Here is a 17,513-nt window from a genome sequence, read left to right as displayed (position 1 = left end):
ATTTGTAAAATTGACTAATATAATTTGCTCCTTGGAAAAGATTTAGTTACTGCCTCTGTTTAGGGTGATCTAACTCATGAAGTAAAAAAACTTCCATGAGTGTCTTTTTTAAAGACAAACTTAGAGAAGAATTTTTCCTTTTATCCACTCCCAATTCTTAAAAGCAGTAGTTCTCAACCTTTTAAAATATATCTGGGGTAAGGCCTGAGCACCATTAGTTTATTAAAGCTCCCCATGTAATTCTGTCTTTAAGTAATTCTTTTATTATTACAAAAACAGTGTTGTGATGTGTAGATAGAGTGTACAGGTATGCAAAAATAAAAACCTGACATTCCTATCATTCAGAAGTCACTACTGTTAACAACTTTTGGTGCATTTTTTCCCCAGATCTTTCTCTAAGCACATATGTGTAGGTTTTTATTTTTATTTTACTAAAATGAGATCAGTTTACAACTTGGCTTTTTTTGCTCAGTGATGCCCACAGTCCATGTTCATTTCCTCTAGTATGCAGGTTCTATTATTCAAATTTCCCCAGCTGATCCAGAAAAATGTTTGTTACCACTGGCTATCCAAACTGTTGATAGTATCTAAACTAGGACTTTTTCACATATAACACTTTGTTTTGGGAATTCCCTGGCAGTCCAGTGGTTAGGACTCAGTGCTTTCACTGCGTGGCCCGGACTCAATCCCTGGTTGGGGCACTAAGATCCCGCAAGCCTTGAAGCAATCAATCAATCCCACTTTGTTTAATTTCTTTATGTCTCTTTTTTTTTTTTTTGGCTGCTTTGGGTCTTCGTTGATGCGCGCGGGCTTTCTCTAGTTGCAGTGAGCAGGGGCTACTCTTCGTTGAGGTGCGCAGGCTTCTCATTGCGGTGGCTTCTCTTGTTGTGGAGCATGGCCTCTAGGTGCACAGGCTTCAGTAGTTGTGACTCGCGGGTTCTAGAGCGCAGGCTCAGTAGTTGTGGTGCACGGGCTTAGTTGCTCCACAGCATGTGGGATCTTCCCAGACCAGGGCTCAAACCCGTGTCCCCTGCATTGGCAGGTGGATTCTTAACCACTGTGCCACCAGGGAAGCCCTCTTTTTGTCTCTTTAATCTAGCTTAGTACTTATTTTTCAGTGACACTGACTTTGAGACTGGACTGGTTGTCCTGAGAATGCTTCTGTACAGTTGCATTCTTGTGGTATCTCTTAGCTCGTTTCTTTCGTTCATGTATTTTTCTCTAAAGTTTACAGCTAAAAGCTTGATGGATTTATATCTAAATACTTTGTCGAGAATACATCCTAGCTCTCTCTCATTTTGCATCATGTTATAAAGCACATAATACCTGGTTGACCTACTTTAGTAATGCTAAGGTTGATCCTTGGATTAAGGTGGTGATAGCTGGGTCCATACATTAAACAGTAAGATTTCCCCCCTTGCAACAAGAAGTTAATTTGGATGGTGCTACTTTGTACTGCGTTCCCAGTTTCTTATCAATCACTGGCCTAATTTTTTTAAAGACAGCTTTATTGAGATAGAATTTACATAACATAAAATTCACCCACTTTACATGTACAATTTAATGTTTTTTTGTTTTTTGTTTTTTAGTTTATTTACAGAGTTGTACAACCATTGCTGCTGTCTAGTTTTAGAACATTTTCATCACCCCAAAAAGAAATTCCATAACCGTTAGCACTCACCTCCTCAACCCTAGGCAGCCACTAATCTCCTTTCTGTCTCTGTGGATTTGCCTATTCTGGACATTACCTATAAATATAATTATACGGTATGTGGTCTTTTGTGTCTGGCTTCCTTCACTTAGCATAATGCTTTTAATGTTCATACCTGTTGTGGTATGTTTCAGTACTTTTTTTTTTGCCGTATAATATTTTGTTGTATGGTTATACCACATTTTGTTTTTCCATTCATCAGTTGATGGGCATTTGGATTGTTACCTCTTTGCAGCTGTTATTAATAATGCTGCTGGGACTTCCCTGGTGGCACAGTGGTTAAGACTCCGTGCTCCCAATGCAGGGGGCCCAGGTTCGATCCCTGGTCAGGGAACTAGATCCCTTGTGCCACAAGGAAGATCCCGCGTGCCGCAACTAAGACACAGTGCAGCCAAATAAATAAATTTTAAAAAAATAATGCTGGGCTTCCCTGGTGGCGCAGTGGTTGGGAGTCTGCCTGCTAATGCAGGGGACACGGGTTCGAGCCCTGGTCTGGGAAGATCCCACATGCCGCGGAGCAACTGGGCCCGTGAGCCACAACTACTACTGAGCCTGCGCGTCTGGAGCCTGTGCTCTGCAACAAGAGAGGCCGCGATGGTGAGAGGCCCGTGCACCGCGATGAAGAGTGGCCCCCACTTGCCGCAACTAGAGAAAGCCCTCTCACGGAAGCGGGGACCCAACACAGCCAAAAATAAATATAAATAAATAAAAATTAAAAAAAAAATCACTAAGTCATAGAATGATGCATATGATACACTATTTGATAAAAAAAAATAATGCTGCTGTGAACATTCATGTCTAAGTTTTTGTGTGGATATATGTTTACATCTTTCTTGGATCTTTCTAGGAGTAGAATTGCTGGGTCATAGGGTTAACTGTTTAACTTTTTAAGAAACTATTTTCTGAAGTGACCCTATCGTTATACATTCCCACCAGTAGTCAGTGTATGATGGTGTCATTTTCTCCACATCCTCAGCAGCACCTGTTATTGTCTGCCTTTTGATTATAACCATCCTAGTGGGTGTGAAATGGTATCTTATTATGGTTTTGATTTGCATTTCCCTCATGGCTGATGATGTTAAGCATCTTTTCCTGTACTTACTGGTCTCTTGTGTATCTTGAGAGAAATGTCTATTCCTTTGCCCACTTTATTCATTCATTTATTTATTTATTTATTTATTTATTATTGCTGCGTTGGGTCTTCGTTCCTGCACGTGGGCTTTCTCTAGTTGCCGTGAGCGGGGGCTACTCTTCATTGCGGTACGCGGGCGTCTCATTGTGGTGGCTTCTGTTGTTGCGGAGCGCGGGCTCTAGGCACGTGGGCTTCAGTAGTTGTGGCTCGCGGGCTCTAGAGCGCAGGCTCAGTAGCTGTGACGCACGGGCTTTGTTGCTCCGCGGCATGTGGGATCTTCCTGGACCAGGGCTTGAACCCGTGTCCCCTTCATTAGCAGGTGGATTCTTAACCACTGCACCACCAGGGAAGTCCCTTTGCCCACTCTTTAATTGGGTTATCTTTTTATTATTGAGTTGTACAGGTTCTTTTTTTCTTTTAATTGAGTTATAATCGACATACATCTTATTAGTTTCAGGTGTATATGATAATAATTTGATAATTATAGCATATATTGCAAAATAATCAACACAGTAAGTCTTGTTAACATCTGTCACCATATAGTTACAGAAATTTTTTTTCTTGTGATGAAAACTTTTAAGATCTCCTCTCAGCAACTTTGAAATATGCACTACAGTATAATTAACTGTAGTCACCATGCTACACCTTACATCCTCATAGCTTATTTATTTTATAACCGGGAGTTTGTACCTTTTGACCCCCTTCACCTATTTGGCCCACCCCACCCCGCCTCTGGCAACCACCACTCTCTTCTCTGTATATGAGCTTGGTGTTTTTTTAGATTGCACGTATAAATGAGATCATATGGTGTTTGTCTTTCTCTGTCTTATTTCACTTAGCATAGTACCCTCAAGGTTCATCCATATTATTGCAAATGGCAAGAATTCATTCTTTCTTATGGCTGAATAATATTCCAGTGTGTGTGTGTGTGTGTGTGTGTGTGTGTGTGTGTATGTATGTGTACATACACACCACATTTTCTTTATCCATTTATCCATCAGTGGACACTTCCTATATCTTGGCTATTGTAATAATGTTTCAGTGAACGTGGGAGTGCATGTATCTTTTCAAGTTAGTATTTTCCTTTGCTTTGGATAAACACCCTGAAGTGGAATTGCTGGATTATATATTAATTCTATTTTTAAATTTTTGAGAAACCTCCATACTGTTTTTCATAGTGGCTGCACCAATTTACATTCACGCCAACAGTGCACAGGGGTTCCCTTTTCTCTGCATCCTTGCCAGTACTTATTTCTTGTCTTTTTGATAATAGCTATTCTAACAGGTGTGAGGTGATATCTCATTGTGATTTTATTTTGAATACAGTTACCTTATCAGGTATACAATGTGCAGATCTTTTCTCTCAGTGTGGGTTGTCCTTTCACTTCCTTCATGGTGTCCTTTGGAGCACAAATGTTTTATTTTGATGATGAAGTCTAATTTACCATTGCCTAACCTAAAATCACTCCTGTGTTTACTTCTAGCTCTTACACTAAGGCCTTTGATCCACTTGGAGTTAATTTTTGTGTGTGGTGTAAGATATGGTCCACATTCATTGTTGTTGCGAGTGGACATCCAGTGATCGTGGCACCATCTTTTGAAAAGAAAGACCATTTTTTCCCCATTGATATATCTCGGCTTCTTTGTTGAAAATCAGTTGGCCATACTTACTAGTTTTATTTTTGGATTCTTGGTTCTGCTCCATTAATCTCTATGTTTGTCCTTATGTAGTATGCAGAATTGAAGCCCTTTATATATTCCTTTTTAATTGCATGTCTTTGTGTCTTTCATCCTGAATTTGGTATTGATAATACGCTTGCATTTTTTAATAATTTTGTTTTATATGACTATATCTCAAAACTATCTAATATTGTTACTCATTTGTTAAAACCTTGTATCATATAGTTTTTAATTTTTACAACTTTTTTTACAACTATTTTATTCTACTTTGTGAGAGTCACCCATTTTGCTTATACATATCTCTAATTATTTCCTGCTGTACAGCATTGTACACATATACCACAGTTTAATCAGTCTATTGGTGGACATTTGGGTAATTTAGTTTTTTGTCTACTATATACAATTCTGTAGCAAACATTCTTATATATTTTGTCTTACCTTCATGTGTGATTAAGATTGGTGGGTCACAGCAGTCCCACTACTGGGCATATACCCTGAGAAAACCATAATTCAAAAAGAGTTATGTACCACAATGGTAATTGCAGCGCTAGTTACAATAGCCAGGACATGGAAGCAACCTAAGTGTCCATCAACAGATGAATGAATAAAGAAGATGTGGCGCATATATACAATGGAATATTACTCAGCCATAAAAAGAAACGAAATTGAGTTATTTATAGTGAGGTGGATGGACCTAGAGTCTGTCATACAGAGTGAAGTAAGTCAGAAAGAGAAAAACAAATACCATATGCTAACACATATATGTGGAATCTAAAAAACAAAAAATGGTTCTGAAGAACCTAGGGGCAGGACAGGAGTAAAGATGCAGACGTAGAGAATGGACTTGAGGACACGGGGATGGGGAAGGGTAAGCTGGGACAAAGTGAGAGAGTGACATTGACATATATATACTACCAAATGTAAAATAGATAGCTAGTGGGAAGCAGCCACATAGCACAGGGAGATCAGCTCAGGTGATCAGCTCAGTGCTTTGTGACCACCTAGAGGGGTGGGATAAGAAAGGTGGGAGGGAGATGCAAGAGGGAGGGGATATGGGGATATATGTATACGTATAGCTGATTCACTTTGTTATACAGGAGAAACTAACACAACATTGTAAAGCAATTATACTCCAATAAAGATGTTAAAAAAAATTCAGAAAACAAAGAAGAAAGATAGGTGGGTCATGGCGGTTTCACAGCTTGAACTTTGTAATTTGTCAAACTGTTTTCCAAAATGGTTGTATAAGTTTACGCTCACACCAGCAATATATGAGGATTCCCTGTTGCTTTATATTTTTATCAGCACTTGATAGTTTCAGGATTTGTTTTTGCCAGTTTGGTGGGTGTGGAATAGTATCTCATAATTTTACTCAGGTTTTAAAAGTATGTATGAGTTTATGAGTGATTCAGAGTAATATTAAGTGTTTTCTTAATAGAAAGAATTGTAGTGGAAGAAATCTTAAAGGTATATTATGTCCTCTTTTGGTTCATTGAAAGACATCAAATTTCATAGCCTTTAGAAGTTCTTAGGTACAAATTAATCTCCTGAAATTAAAATAAATACAAGGTAGAATATGGCTTTGGGCTCTTTTCTGTGATGAAGTATCAGTGTGAAGGTTAAAAATAAACTAAGCAAGGCACCAGTAACCCTGGAGTTCTCCTTATTGAGGACTTGGGAGGGAAACTGATGCACAGTTAGGAAATGAGTATAGATTACTGTAGGGTTCCTCAGTCCTTTAGAGGCAGTGAAAGTGATAGACATAGTAATATTCTTTTCAAATCATGAGATTTGGAAAGGAAATTTTAGGGCCAGTGAATATCTGAATTTATCCAGAGTTAATAATCTTGGACTCTGCAGTTAAAGGAATAAGGAATGTTCAAGGAGAGCTCTTAGGAACAGTTAAAGGAGATACTAATTGATAGAGTTGTCAACATCTCTTAAAGAAATTATTACTTGGGACTTCCCTGGTGGTGCAGTGGTTAAGAATCCGCCTGCCAGTGCAGGGGACACGGGTTCGATCCCTGGTCCAGGAAGAGCCCACATGCCACGGAGCAACTAAGCCCATGCGCCACAACTACTCAGCCTGCGCTCTAGAGCCCATGTGCCACAACTACTGAGCCCACGTGCTCTAGGGCCCGTGCTGTGCAGCAAGGGAAGCCACCGCAATGAGAAGCCTGCGCACCGCAACGAAAAGTAGCCCCCACTCACCACAACTAGAGAAAGTCCGCGTGCAGCAATGAAGACCCAACGCAGCCAAAAATAAATAAAATTTAGGGAAAAAAAAAAGAAAGAAAAGAAAAGAAATTATTACTTAATGGTCATCCTGTCTGTAGTAAGAGATTACCCCTTTTGCTATTAATTTAACCCCTACCAAGCATAGGGGAAATAAATATGTAAACAGGTAAATATAATGCATTGTGATGGATGCTTGAGTATAGGTATGTGCATGATATAATGCTTCTTGAAGTAGAAATTCCATGTGATAACTAAAGACCTGAAAATGAATGAGATGGTGAAGAGATTCCAAGGAAACAAAAGTGCTGCATCAAAGCGTTTAGGTAGCCGTTATATTTACAGTGCCAAAGAAAAGAGTCAGAAAGGAATTAATCAAGGGTAAGAAGATCACCAGGATATCTTGATGCAATGGTTACCACTCTTGTTGCTCCCTGACAAAGATTATACCGGCCCTTTGTGAATATTATCAGTATAAGGATGCCAACTTTCCTCTTTCCCCTCCTTCCTTCCTTCCAAACATGAGTTGTCCTTTTTCTCAAGATTTTCTTTTACGGCATTATTGCCTTTTCTCGTATGAAATGATAGTATTAGGATTTTTTTTTTTTAATGTTCTACTTATCCAAATAAAATTGCCAACCTGTATCAGCCCTTGAAACATATTTTGAAATTTTATAGTTGATGCAGTCCAAGTCTGCAAACTACTGCTCTAATGATGTAATGTCATGGAAACCAGGAGAAGGGTTTTAAGATAGGACTGGCCCAGGAACATGTAAACAGTGTACGCTATCGTGGGTGGTGATTCATAAGTTACTAACCTTTAAGAGTATATTGGTCAGGGTTCTTTGTTGTAGAAAACTAAAATGTTTAAAAGCATGGTTTTGTGTGTTCTTCAACTGCAACCAGCTGCATGGGTGATGAACGGTATAAGCAACGGTTGGATTTAACTGAGGTGGGACTTTTGGGAGTTGGGTACAGGTCATGGAGAGAAGAGCCAGAGTTGAGGGAGTTACAGTGATGGACTGAGTAATTTAAACTACAGAACTCTGCAGACTAGTCTCACTTTAAATTCATGATAACTTACAAGTGTGAACCCTTATTGTGCTGGGAAACTATGATATCTCCTTTTTCATTGACTGCAGCTCCCATTTCGTACCCTAACTCTCCTCAAACCTGTAACTCCCTCCCTTCCCTCACCTACCCATTGTTACTCTTAGCTGAAGACTTTTTACTTTGAGAAGATTAAAGCAATCAGAATAGACATTCTAAGCTCTCATTGCAGCAGTACTCAGGTACTCTGCCTTCCCAACTGACACCATAAACGAAGTATGTGCAAACCTACTGAAAGCTGATCTCTGCTGATGCATCAGATCCCTCTCCTCTTCACCTCCTTAAGAACATTGTTTCAGCAGTTTTCTGCATCATCAACTGCTTCAGGTTTTTCTTCTTTACTGGGTCATTCCCATCAGTGTACCAAAAGTAGTTCTTTCTTTTGACCACACATCTCCTTCTAGCCACTACCCCATTTCTTGGTTCTGTAGCAACACTCTTCAAAAGAATTTTCTGTACTTGCAGTCTGCAATTCCTTCCTTTTAAACCCCCCGAACCAGGCTCTCACTATTGCCCTTATCCAACATGGTCACTGAGAACTTCCATGTTGCTAAATCCAGTGGTCAGTTCTCAGTCTTCCATCTCATTTAATGGCCTTTGATATCGCCGGTCATTCCTACTTTCTTGAAATACATTTCTGCTGCTTAGCTTGAGTCCCCACACTCTCTTTAAAGTTATAATACACCAAAGTTCCTCTGTGTCTACATTCATTTCTTTGGTGATCTCATCTAGGTCCATGGATTTAAATGAAGTTTCTATTTCTAGTGTATACCTCTACCATGAACTGTAGATTCATATCTGGCTGCCTACTTAACATCTCCACTTAGATGTCTGATAGGCACTGAAAAGTTAACATGTTCGAAAAGAGTTTCTTCGTCATTATTTGTGGAATCTACAAATTAGTAGAATTCCTAAGAGTTTAGCAAAATGGCTTGATATGATTTATACCAATAGTAAACAGTATTATCATTTAAAGGAAATAACACAATTGCATAAAATATATAAAGTATTTAGGAGTAAGCCTACGAAAAAAGGTACGTAAGGTCGTTAGGGAGAAATATTTTAAACTTTATTCAAAGATGTTAAAGAATACCTAAGTCGGATATTGACCATGCTCATGATTTAGAAGATTTATCATAAAAATATTCTCCTGTATTGATCTAGATTGGTTCATTGGTATTCCAAGCAGTGTCATAACAGCCTCCTATCCCCAGTTTGACGTGCTTGTTTTATATTTTATATGAACGGGCAGAGTGCCAAAATAGCCAAGGCCTTTAAGGTGTATGTTTGTGGGGAGGCTTTGCCATACTATATATCAAGATATTATTATAAAGCCATAATTTAGTTAAGACACACATGGTTGTAGCATAGGAATAGACAAATAGACCAAGGGAACAGAAGTCTGGAAACAGACCCGTACGTATATAGAAACAATTTATAATTGAGCTGGCCTTTTGGGCAGGGGGGGTGTGGCTTATAGGGTCTCAGTTCCTCGACCAGGGATTGCACCCGGGCCACAGCAGTGAAAGCCCGGAATCCTAACCACTAGGGCACCAGGGAACTCCCTGAGCTGGCTTTATAAATCAGTGGAGAAAGAATGGTTTGGGACAATTAGTTACTCACGCGGTAAAAAATGAAATTGGACCTGGACCTCATACCGGATACAAATCAGTTCCAACTGATTGATGTCTTAAATGTGAAAAGCAAAACTATAAAACTAAGAAGATAATATAGGTAACTTCTTTGAACCTTGGAGAAGAAAGGCTTATATATATTAGATGCAAAAATACGCATCATAGGTACTTCCCTGGCGATCCAGTGGTTAAGACGCCGCGCTTCTACTGCAGGGGGCACGGGTTCGATCCTTGGTTGGGGAACTAAAATCCCACATGCTACGTGACGCAGCCGGGAAAAAAAAATCATAAAGGGAAATGATCAACAGCTTTGACTACATTTTTAAAAAAATTTTATTGGAGTGTAGTTGATTTACAATGTTGTGTTAGTTTCAGGTGTATCGACTACATTTAAAGTAAGAACTTGTGTTCATCAAAAAAAAAAAAAAAAAACGACGGGGACTTCCCTAGTGGTCCAGTGGGTAAAACACCATGCTCCCAATGCAGGGGGCAGGGCCCAGGTTTGATTCCCTGGTCGGGGAACTAGATCCTTCATGCCGCAACTAAGACCAGGCGCAGCCTAAATAAAATAAACTAATTAATTAATTAATATTAAAAATGTTTTTTTAAAAAAGCCATGAAGTTGGAAAAGATATTTGCAACACTATAATCAGAGGATTGGGGTCTATTGTATTCTCTTACTTCAGATAAGGGGAAGATCAGCTACCAAAAGAATGGTAAAATGATAAGAATAGATGTTTTACCAAAAAACGAAACACAAAGAGATGATAAATAGATTAAATGATGCAAACAAAGACTGCGTTAAGTCATCATTTTATACCCACCAGCAGAGCAAAGAATAACTGCCAGTCTGGCCATACCTAACTTTGTGAGGGTGTGGAGCAGATGGAAATCTAAAAATAACCACTGCTGGTGGTATAAACTGGTGACCTGATTGGAAAGCAATATGGCATTACCTTGTGAAGTTGAAGATGTAGTACCTATTAGTCAGCAATTCCTTCATTTATTTATGCATTCATTCAGCAAATATTTATTGAGTACCAACTATACAAGACTGTTCCTTGTGCCTTGGTTCAATGGGAGACAGTTAAAAATAAATTATATAGGTGATCATTGCTATAGGAAAATGTTACTTAACAGAATGAAAATAGTTCAATATCATGTCACTTCCTGTTTTTCAGTTTTATGGATATAAGTTCCAAAAATGCTACGTACGGTTTTTTACATCAGTGCCACTCAGTTCTTTGAATCCTTTTAGAGTTACTTACCAAAAATCATTAATCAATCCATCATCAAAACTTATTTTTATGATCTATTAGCTGAGAACTAGGTTACATCCTTTTTCAATTCTGTGGTATACACAGATTGTAAACTACCTAATTTATGAGATGATGTTACCTAGTCATTGAATTTCTCACTTTATAGGCGATATGCCAAAAGCCTTTATCAAAGAAGGCTTGTCAAATGACTAAATTATATCTATTACTCTTGTATTTAAAGGCACTTTTTTTATGGAGCCAAAATTAAACAAGATTGGCTAAAAATTAGACACTGAATATTTTGGGGTTTTCCCACAGGTTATTTAAAAAAATATTAGAGCCAAACCTCAGTGGCATTATTAGAGGTAACTTTTGAATTGTTGTGTGTAGTGTAGATGGAATAGAAATTTCATTTCATGGTTGAAGGTTATGCTTTTGACAGAATTAAAATGGCATGTCAACATCTGAGAGGGAGAAATTATTTGAATTGAAAGAAGTTTTTTTGTTTGTTTTGTTTTTGTTTTGCTGTTTATAAGTTTAGGCCATTATATCCTAGATTGCATTTCAAGAACATTTGTATTACCTAATATGTAGATGTAGGTATTCTGTTTTTAAGAGTGCAATTTATTTTGCTAGGAACTTTTTTTTAAGCAGTAGAACTCTTAAAGAGTTCGTAAATTAATCAAATATAAGTAGATGGTAGGAATGAGTAAATGTGCAGTGAAATACTGATGTATGATAGTGCACAAATGAATATGGATTTATAGTATCAAATCTCTCAGCAAAAGTTAATTAAAATGTTTCTTCATGTCTTGAATAACTATTCAACAGAATGTAAGTCCCAACATATGTGTATTCAAAGATGTAGTGTTGCTCTCTTGGAAGTAAATTTTTAGGACCTTTTCACCCTCAACAGCTTGGAATCGTGCAAAGCATGTAGCTGGGACACACATTCTTAATGCAGCTAGGACATGATCTTAGGCACAAGTGAATGAGTCCTCACTGAGCTTCACAATAGATTGGTATCTCCCAAAATGCTTTACCAGGAACATTGCTATGATTCTGTCACCTAGGTGAAATAATGCTCTGTACCTTACGCACATCCTCTGTGCTGTCATCATACTTGCTTACAGAAGTATTCTTTGATGTTAGTAAGGGGACCAGAAAGTGAGGTTGTTAAACAAAAATTGTCATCACTCCTGTCACCACATTCTATAATGAGAACACTCCGACATGAATGAAAAGACTTGTAATTTTTCTTCTTAATCCACTTGGGGTAGCACACCACAGTAAGATGGGAGAGAAGGAGAAGGGCACTTATGAACCCATCCATGGGAAAGAAGAATTAACACGATGTCTTGACCGCAGGTGCCTTCTTATGCAGATCAGTTTCAGAGAAGCGAGCATATGGAAGTAGAAGGTAGGGAAGTTCCTTTCAAACTCTATGTCCACTTACCCCTTTTAGCCAAGATCAGTTGGTATAAGCCTGATAACGTTTTGCAGAAAGAACCTCTTGTGGCTTCTTTGCATTCTTTCCCTTGGCTAGCTGTGGATATGACAGCTCCTTGGAACTTCATGGCTCAGCAGTACATGTTCTGAATTATTTTTCCCTATGATGGAGTTGGATTTATGGTCATGTTCTTTAAGGTATTGTCATGGCTAAGGACATGAGATTGCAGTTTTATTAAGATCAGGAACCATGTACATACTAGCCACATTCTATTGTAGTTTTTTTTCTTACCACAGAAGGGTTTAATTTTTCAAGTCTTTCAGTTTTGCCTGGAAGCCAGCCAGTCTTGGCTAATACAGATAAACAAATAATGAGAGAAATACAAAAAGAAAGGCAAAAAAAAAAAAAAATGTGTGTGTAAATTAACATCCCTCTTCAGTTTCTTGCTCCATAAAATTTTAAGGAATTTGTTCTACTTTTCTAACTATTGGAATCATTTCATGACTAGAGAGTAACAACCACAGTGTAATTCAGAAAGCAGTGAAGAAAACTTGTGTTCCAGGCCTCACCCAGCTGCTTATTAGATGTGTTACCTTGGATAAGTCCCTTAACATATTATAGCCTGCCTCAGCTTTTTTTTAATCTCTGAAATGGAGGGCTAACCCAGTGTCAGTGGGAGGAAGGAAGGAAGGATAAAATGTATGTTAGGAGTTGCACAGATCAGTGTTTTAATTAAGAATTCTCCCAGAATAGGACTAAATAACCCATCTGGCTTTGTATTGTTTTACCCACTCTTTGATTAAGAATCAATAAAATAGTAATGTGTTCGTTTTTATATTTGTTGGTTTATTAATCTTCAACATGTGAAGTAGCACAACTTTCATTTTAGAGGGAAAGAACCTGGGAGTTACCCATCAAATTTTGGAATTAAAAGGACAGATCAGTGTTCTTTGGAGTTGTGGGAGGAAATTAAATTTGCTGTGGATTGAGAAATTAATGGGGGAGTGAGAAAATGAAGACACTAGGAGTACACTGCTCTCTGTGGAAGTTTTGTTAAGACTGAAGGGAGGGGGACTTCCCTGGTGGTACAGTGGTTAAGAATCCGCCTGCCAATGCAGGGCATATGGGTTCGAGCCCTGGTACGGGAAGATCCAACATGCCATGAAGCAGCTAAGCCCGTGTGCCACAACTACTGAGGCTGTGCTCTAGAGCCCGTGAGCCACAACTACTGAGCTCGCGTGCCACAACTACTGAGGCCGCACACCTAGAGCCTGTGCTCCACAACAAAAGAAGCCACCGCAATGAGAAGCCTGCACACCGCAATGAAGAGTAGCCCCCGCTCGCCACAACTAGAGAAAGCCCGCGCACAACAACAAAGACCCAAGGCAGCCAAAAATTGAAAATAAATAAATAAAAAAAAACTAATTGTAAAAAAAAAAAAAAAGCTGAAAGGAAATGAACCGAAATACCTAGAAGGATATTCAGACTTGAGGAAGGGGTTTTGTTTTAAGTCAGAGGAGAAGTGGGTGTGGTTTTTTTGTTAATTGAGTGAAACCAGTGTAGATAGAGGTTGGAGTTACCAGGAGTAGTAGCTGGTGACACCATTGGACTGTGGAGAAAATGAAAGTTAATGAGATCATGAACACATGTGGAGTGGTAATGGGAGCCTGAAGTAGAGGAGATTGAGGTAAGGTCCCTGGCAGGGACATCCTCTCTAGCAGCTTAATTACAAGGTATAAAACTAGACCATGGGGGCTTCCCTGGTGGCGCAGTGGTTGAGAATCTGCCTGCCAATGCAGGGGACACAGGTTCGAGCCCTGGTCTGGGAAGATCCCACATGCCGCGGAGCGACTGGGCCCGTGAGCCACAACTACTGAGCCTGCACTCCGCAACAAGAGAGGCCGTGATAGTGAGAGGCCCGCGCACTGTGATGAAGAGTGGCCCCCACTTGCCACAACTCGAGAGAGCCCTCGCACAGAAGCGAAGACCCAACACAGCCAAAAATAAATTAATTAATTTAAAAAAAAATGTACTTAAAAAAAATTTTAAAAAAAAAACTGGACCATGTTGTGAAGTATCTTGTAGATTGCTGGGTATATGTGGAGTAGCCAGGAAGTCATAGGATTTGTAAAGCTAAGATACTTGACAGATGTTTATGAATGAATGGTTGGATCAAGTATTCAGATAGGCAGTTCTGATACACATGTGCAGGGAGAGAGCAAAAGCACTTAGATAAAACCTGAAAAAGAATGGATGATGTAGAACATTGTTTATATTTAATATTGACTGTTTATATTGACTTAACAACTGCTTTATAATACTGTTTTTAATTGTAGCAAAATACATATAAGATTTACCACTGTAACCATTTTTAAGTGTACAGTTTGGTGGCATTAAGTACACTCACAGTGTTATGCAACCATCATCACTGTCCAGAACTTTTTCATTATCCCAAACATAAACCTCGAATGCATTAAGCAGCCACACTTCCCCCCAACCCCTAATCTATTCTCTATGGGTTGGATATTTCATATAAATGGAATCATGTAATATGTGTTGTTTTGTATATTTGGCATCTTTCACTTAGCTTAATGCTTCCAAGGGTCATCCTTGTTGTAGCATGTATCAGTACTTCATTCCTTTTTATAGCTGAATAATATTCTATTGTATGGATATACCGTATTTTGCTTATCTGTTCATCTGTTGATGGGCATTTGAGTTGCTTCTTCTTGTGGCTATTGTGAATAAAGCTGCTGTGAACATTCACTTACATGTGTTTTCATTTCTCTTGGCTGTATACCTAGGAATAGAAATGTTAGATCGTATGCTAACTCTGTGTTTAACTTTTTGAGGAACCACCAACTGTTTTCCACAGCATCTGCACCATTTTATATTTCTACCAGCAATGTATGAGGGTTACAGTTTCTCTGCATTCTTGCTTTATCATAATTTGTAAAAATTAGTTCATTAAACCTTTGAATCCTTACTGAGTGCAAGGCACCATGCTAGATGCTATGTGAATTTCAAAGAAGGGCAAGGCAAGATTTTCTAGAAGCAACAGGCTTGGGGCCTGCTGGGAGTTAGAATCAACATTTATAACTGTCCTGGAAGGAGCAAGTGTTAAGTGCTCCTTAACACTTAATTTGAAGGCACAATTAAGGTACCTTGAGGATTTCAGAGAGGGAGTTTACTTGTGGGGAAAAGCTTATTTCTTGACTATCAGAACAAGAAACTTAAATCCTATTCTGTAGGAAGCCAGAAAACTTCTGAGCAGGATAGTGATATAATTTGAACCTGGACTCTGGAAGAGAAATCTAGCAGCCAAGAGTAGAGGCTGAGGTAGAGGGTGGAAGAGACTAGTAGTGCCTGTGAAACCAGTGTTTTGTTTATATTTATATATATATATATATATATATAAGTTTTTTATTATTTATGTATTTATTTATTTATGGCTGCGTTGGGTCTTCGTTGCTGTGCATGGGCTTTCTCTAGTTGTGGCAAGCAGGGGCTACTCTTTGTTGCTGTTCTGGGGCTTTTCATTGCGATAGCTTCTCTTGTTGCAGAGCACGGGCTCTAGGCGCGCGGGCTTCAGTAGTTGTGGCTCGTGGGCTCTAGAGCACAGGCTCAGTACTTGTGGCGCACGGGCTTAGTTGCTCCGCGGCATGTGGGATCTTCCCGGACCAGGGATCAAACCCGTGTCCCCTGCGTTGGCAGGTGGATTCTTAACCACTGCGCCACCAGGGGAGTCCCGTGAGTTTGTTTCTTATTAATCTTTTTCAAAAGAATTATCGTTTTTAAACATCTCTATTTTTTCTGACCTTTTCTTGCTTCTCTCCTTTCTGTTTCTTTAGATTTGCTTTGTTGCTCTCTTCCCATCATAATAAAAATGTTGGGAAAAGAGCAATAAAGATCAGTTTGGTTTTAGTCTTTTTTTTTTTTAAGTTTTTAAAGCTTATTTTCTATTAAGTATTGCTGTAGCTGTTACAGTGCAAATTTATTCATAGGGGTTTTTGTCATTCTGTTTAAGGATTTTGAATTTTTCTTTATCAGTGTATCATTTCTCTCATAGTAAGAAATCTGACTCCCATTTTTCCTTAATATTTCTTACTTTTTGATCAAATCCCAGTATGTAACCAGCCTCCATTTATCACCTCTTCCCTTGCATGTGTTCCTTCCTAACCACATCTAAGTTGTAACAACTGTGCAAGGCACCTTGCTGCGTGGAAGCCCTCAACCTATTTGGCTGTGTCCCTCTGCCAGGGTGTCCTCCTCATTCCACTTGAGGCTCTCACACTCTGCATTGGGCTGCCCTCATACTGGGACACTCACCTTACATTGCCTAATGAGGACTGACATCCCACACAGGACTGCTGCCATACACACATTTCGCTGTCCTTCCACCCCGTGTAGGCACCCTGGTTATGCCCCAGCACCCTGCTCTGGCCTTGAGCTCCCCCTTTGAGGACTTTACCTTGCCTGACCTCACCTAGTGGCTTTGGACAGGATTTCTTCAAGAAGGGGAAGGAGAGCGGGCACTGCAAGAGAAAGTCGTTTCCTGATTTAACATAGCATAGTTAGAGAACATAGACTGTTTTCTTCTTTGGAACTAATTGAGATTTCTTTTAACTAGTATAAGGTCAGTTTTTAAAACTATTCCATGTGCGCTGAAGGAATATATATACTCTGCATGGTTGATATGTATATATATATATGTATGTATTATAAGTATATAAAAAAATGTAGAGAACAAGTGAATAGTCATATACCCATCATTCAGCTTAATAAGGTATTACAGATACAATTGAAGCCCTCCGGAACTTTTTTTTGATTCCTTTCCCATTGTTTCCCCAAAGAGGTATTTACTATTCTGAATTTAGTATTTCTTAAACATGAATTAATTATATGAGAAATACTCTGTAAACTAGAATTTACCAGTGTACACCAGAATTGCCCACAGATGCAAGCATTCTCTCATATCAGAAAACTTTCTAGGGACTTCCCTGGTGGTCCAGTGGTTAAGAATCCGCCTTCCAATGCAGGGGACACAGGTTTGATCCCTGGTCGGGGAACTAAGATCCCACATGCCACGGGGCAACTAATCCTGTGTGCTGCAACTACTGAGCCCGCTCTGGAGCCGGTGCGCCACAGCGAAGAGCCCGCACACTGCAACGAAAGATCCCACATGCCGCAGTGAAGATCCTGCGTGCAGCAACTAAGACCTGATGCAGCCAAATAAATAAATATTTTTTTAAAAATCTATTACAAAAAAGAAAGAAAGAAAACTTCCTAGCCTTTGGAACAA

The 17,513-nt window shown here is 39.1% G+C and overlaps 1 protein-coding gene across 6 annotated transcripts in view; it reads left to right on the top strand.

The window, feature by feature from the left end:
- The window catches only part of GPBP1L1 (GC-rich promoter binding protein 1 like 1), a 57,184-nt gene that overhangs the window by 8,093 nt on the left and 31,578 nt on the right, over window positions 1-17,513 (top strand). The gene's annotated exons all lie outside the window — the stretch shown is intronic.

This window comes from Balaenoptera ricei, chromosome 1 (assembly GCF_028023285.1).
Source record: "Balaenoptera ricei isolate mBalRic1 chromosome 1, mBalRic1.hap2, whole genome shotgun sequence".
Lineage (NCBI taxonomy): Eukaryota > Metazoa > Chordata > Mammalia > Artiodactyla > Balaenopteridae > Balaenoptera > Balaenoptera ricei.
Note: the sequence above shows the minus strand (reverse complement) of the source record. Positions and strands in the feature narration are given on the sequence as shown.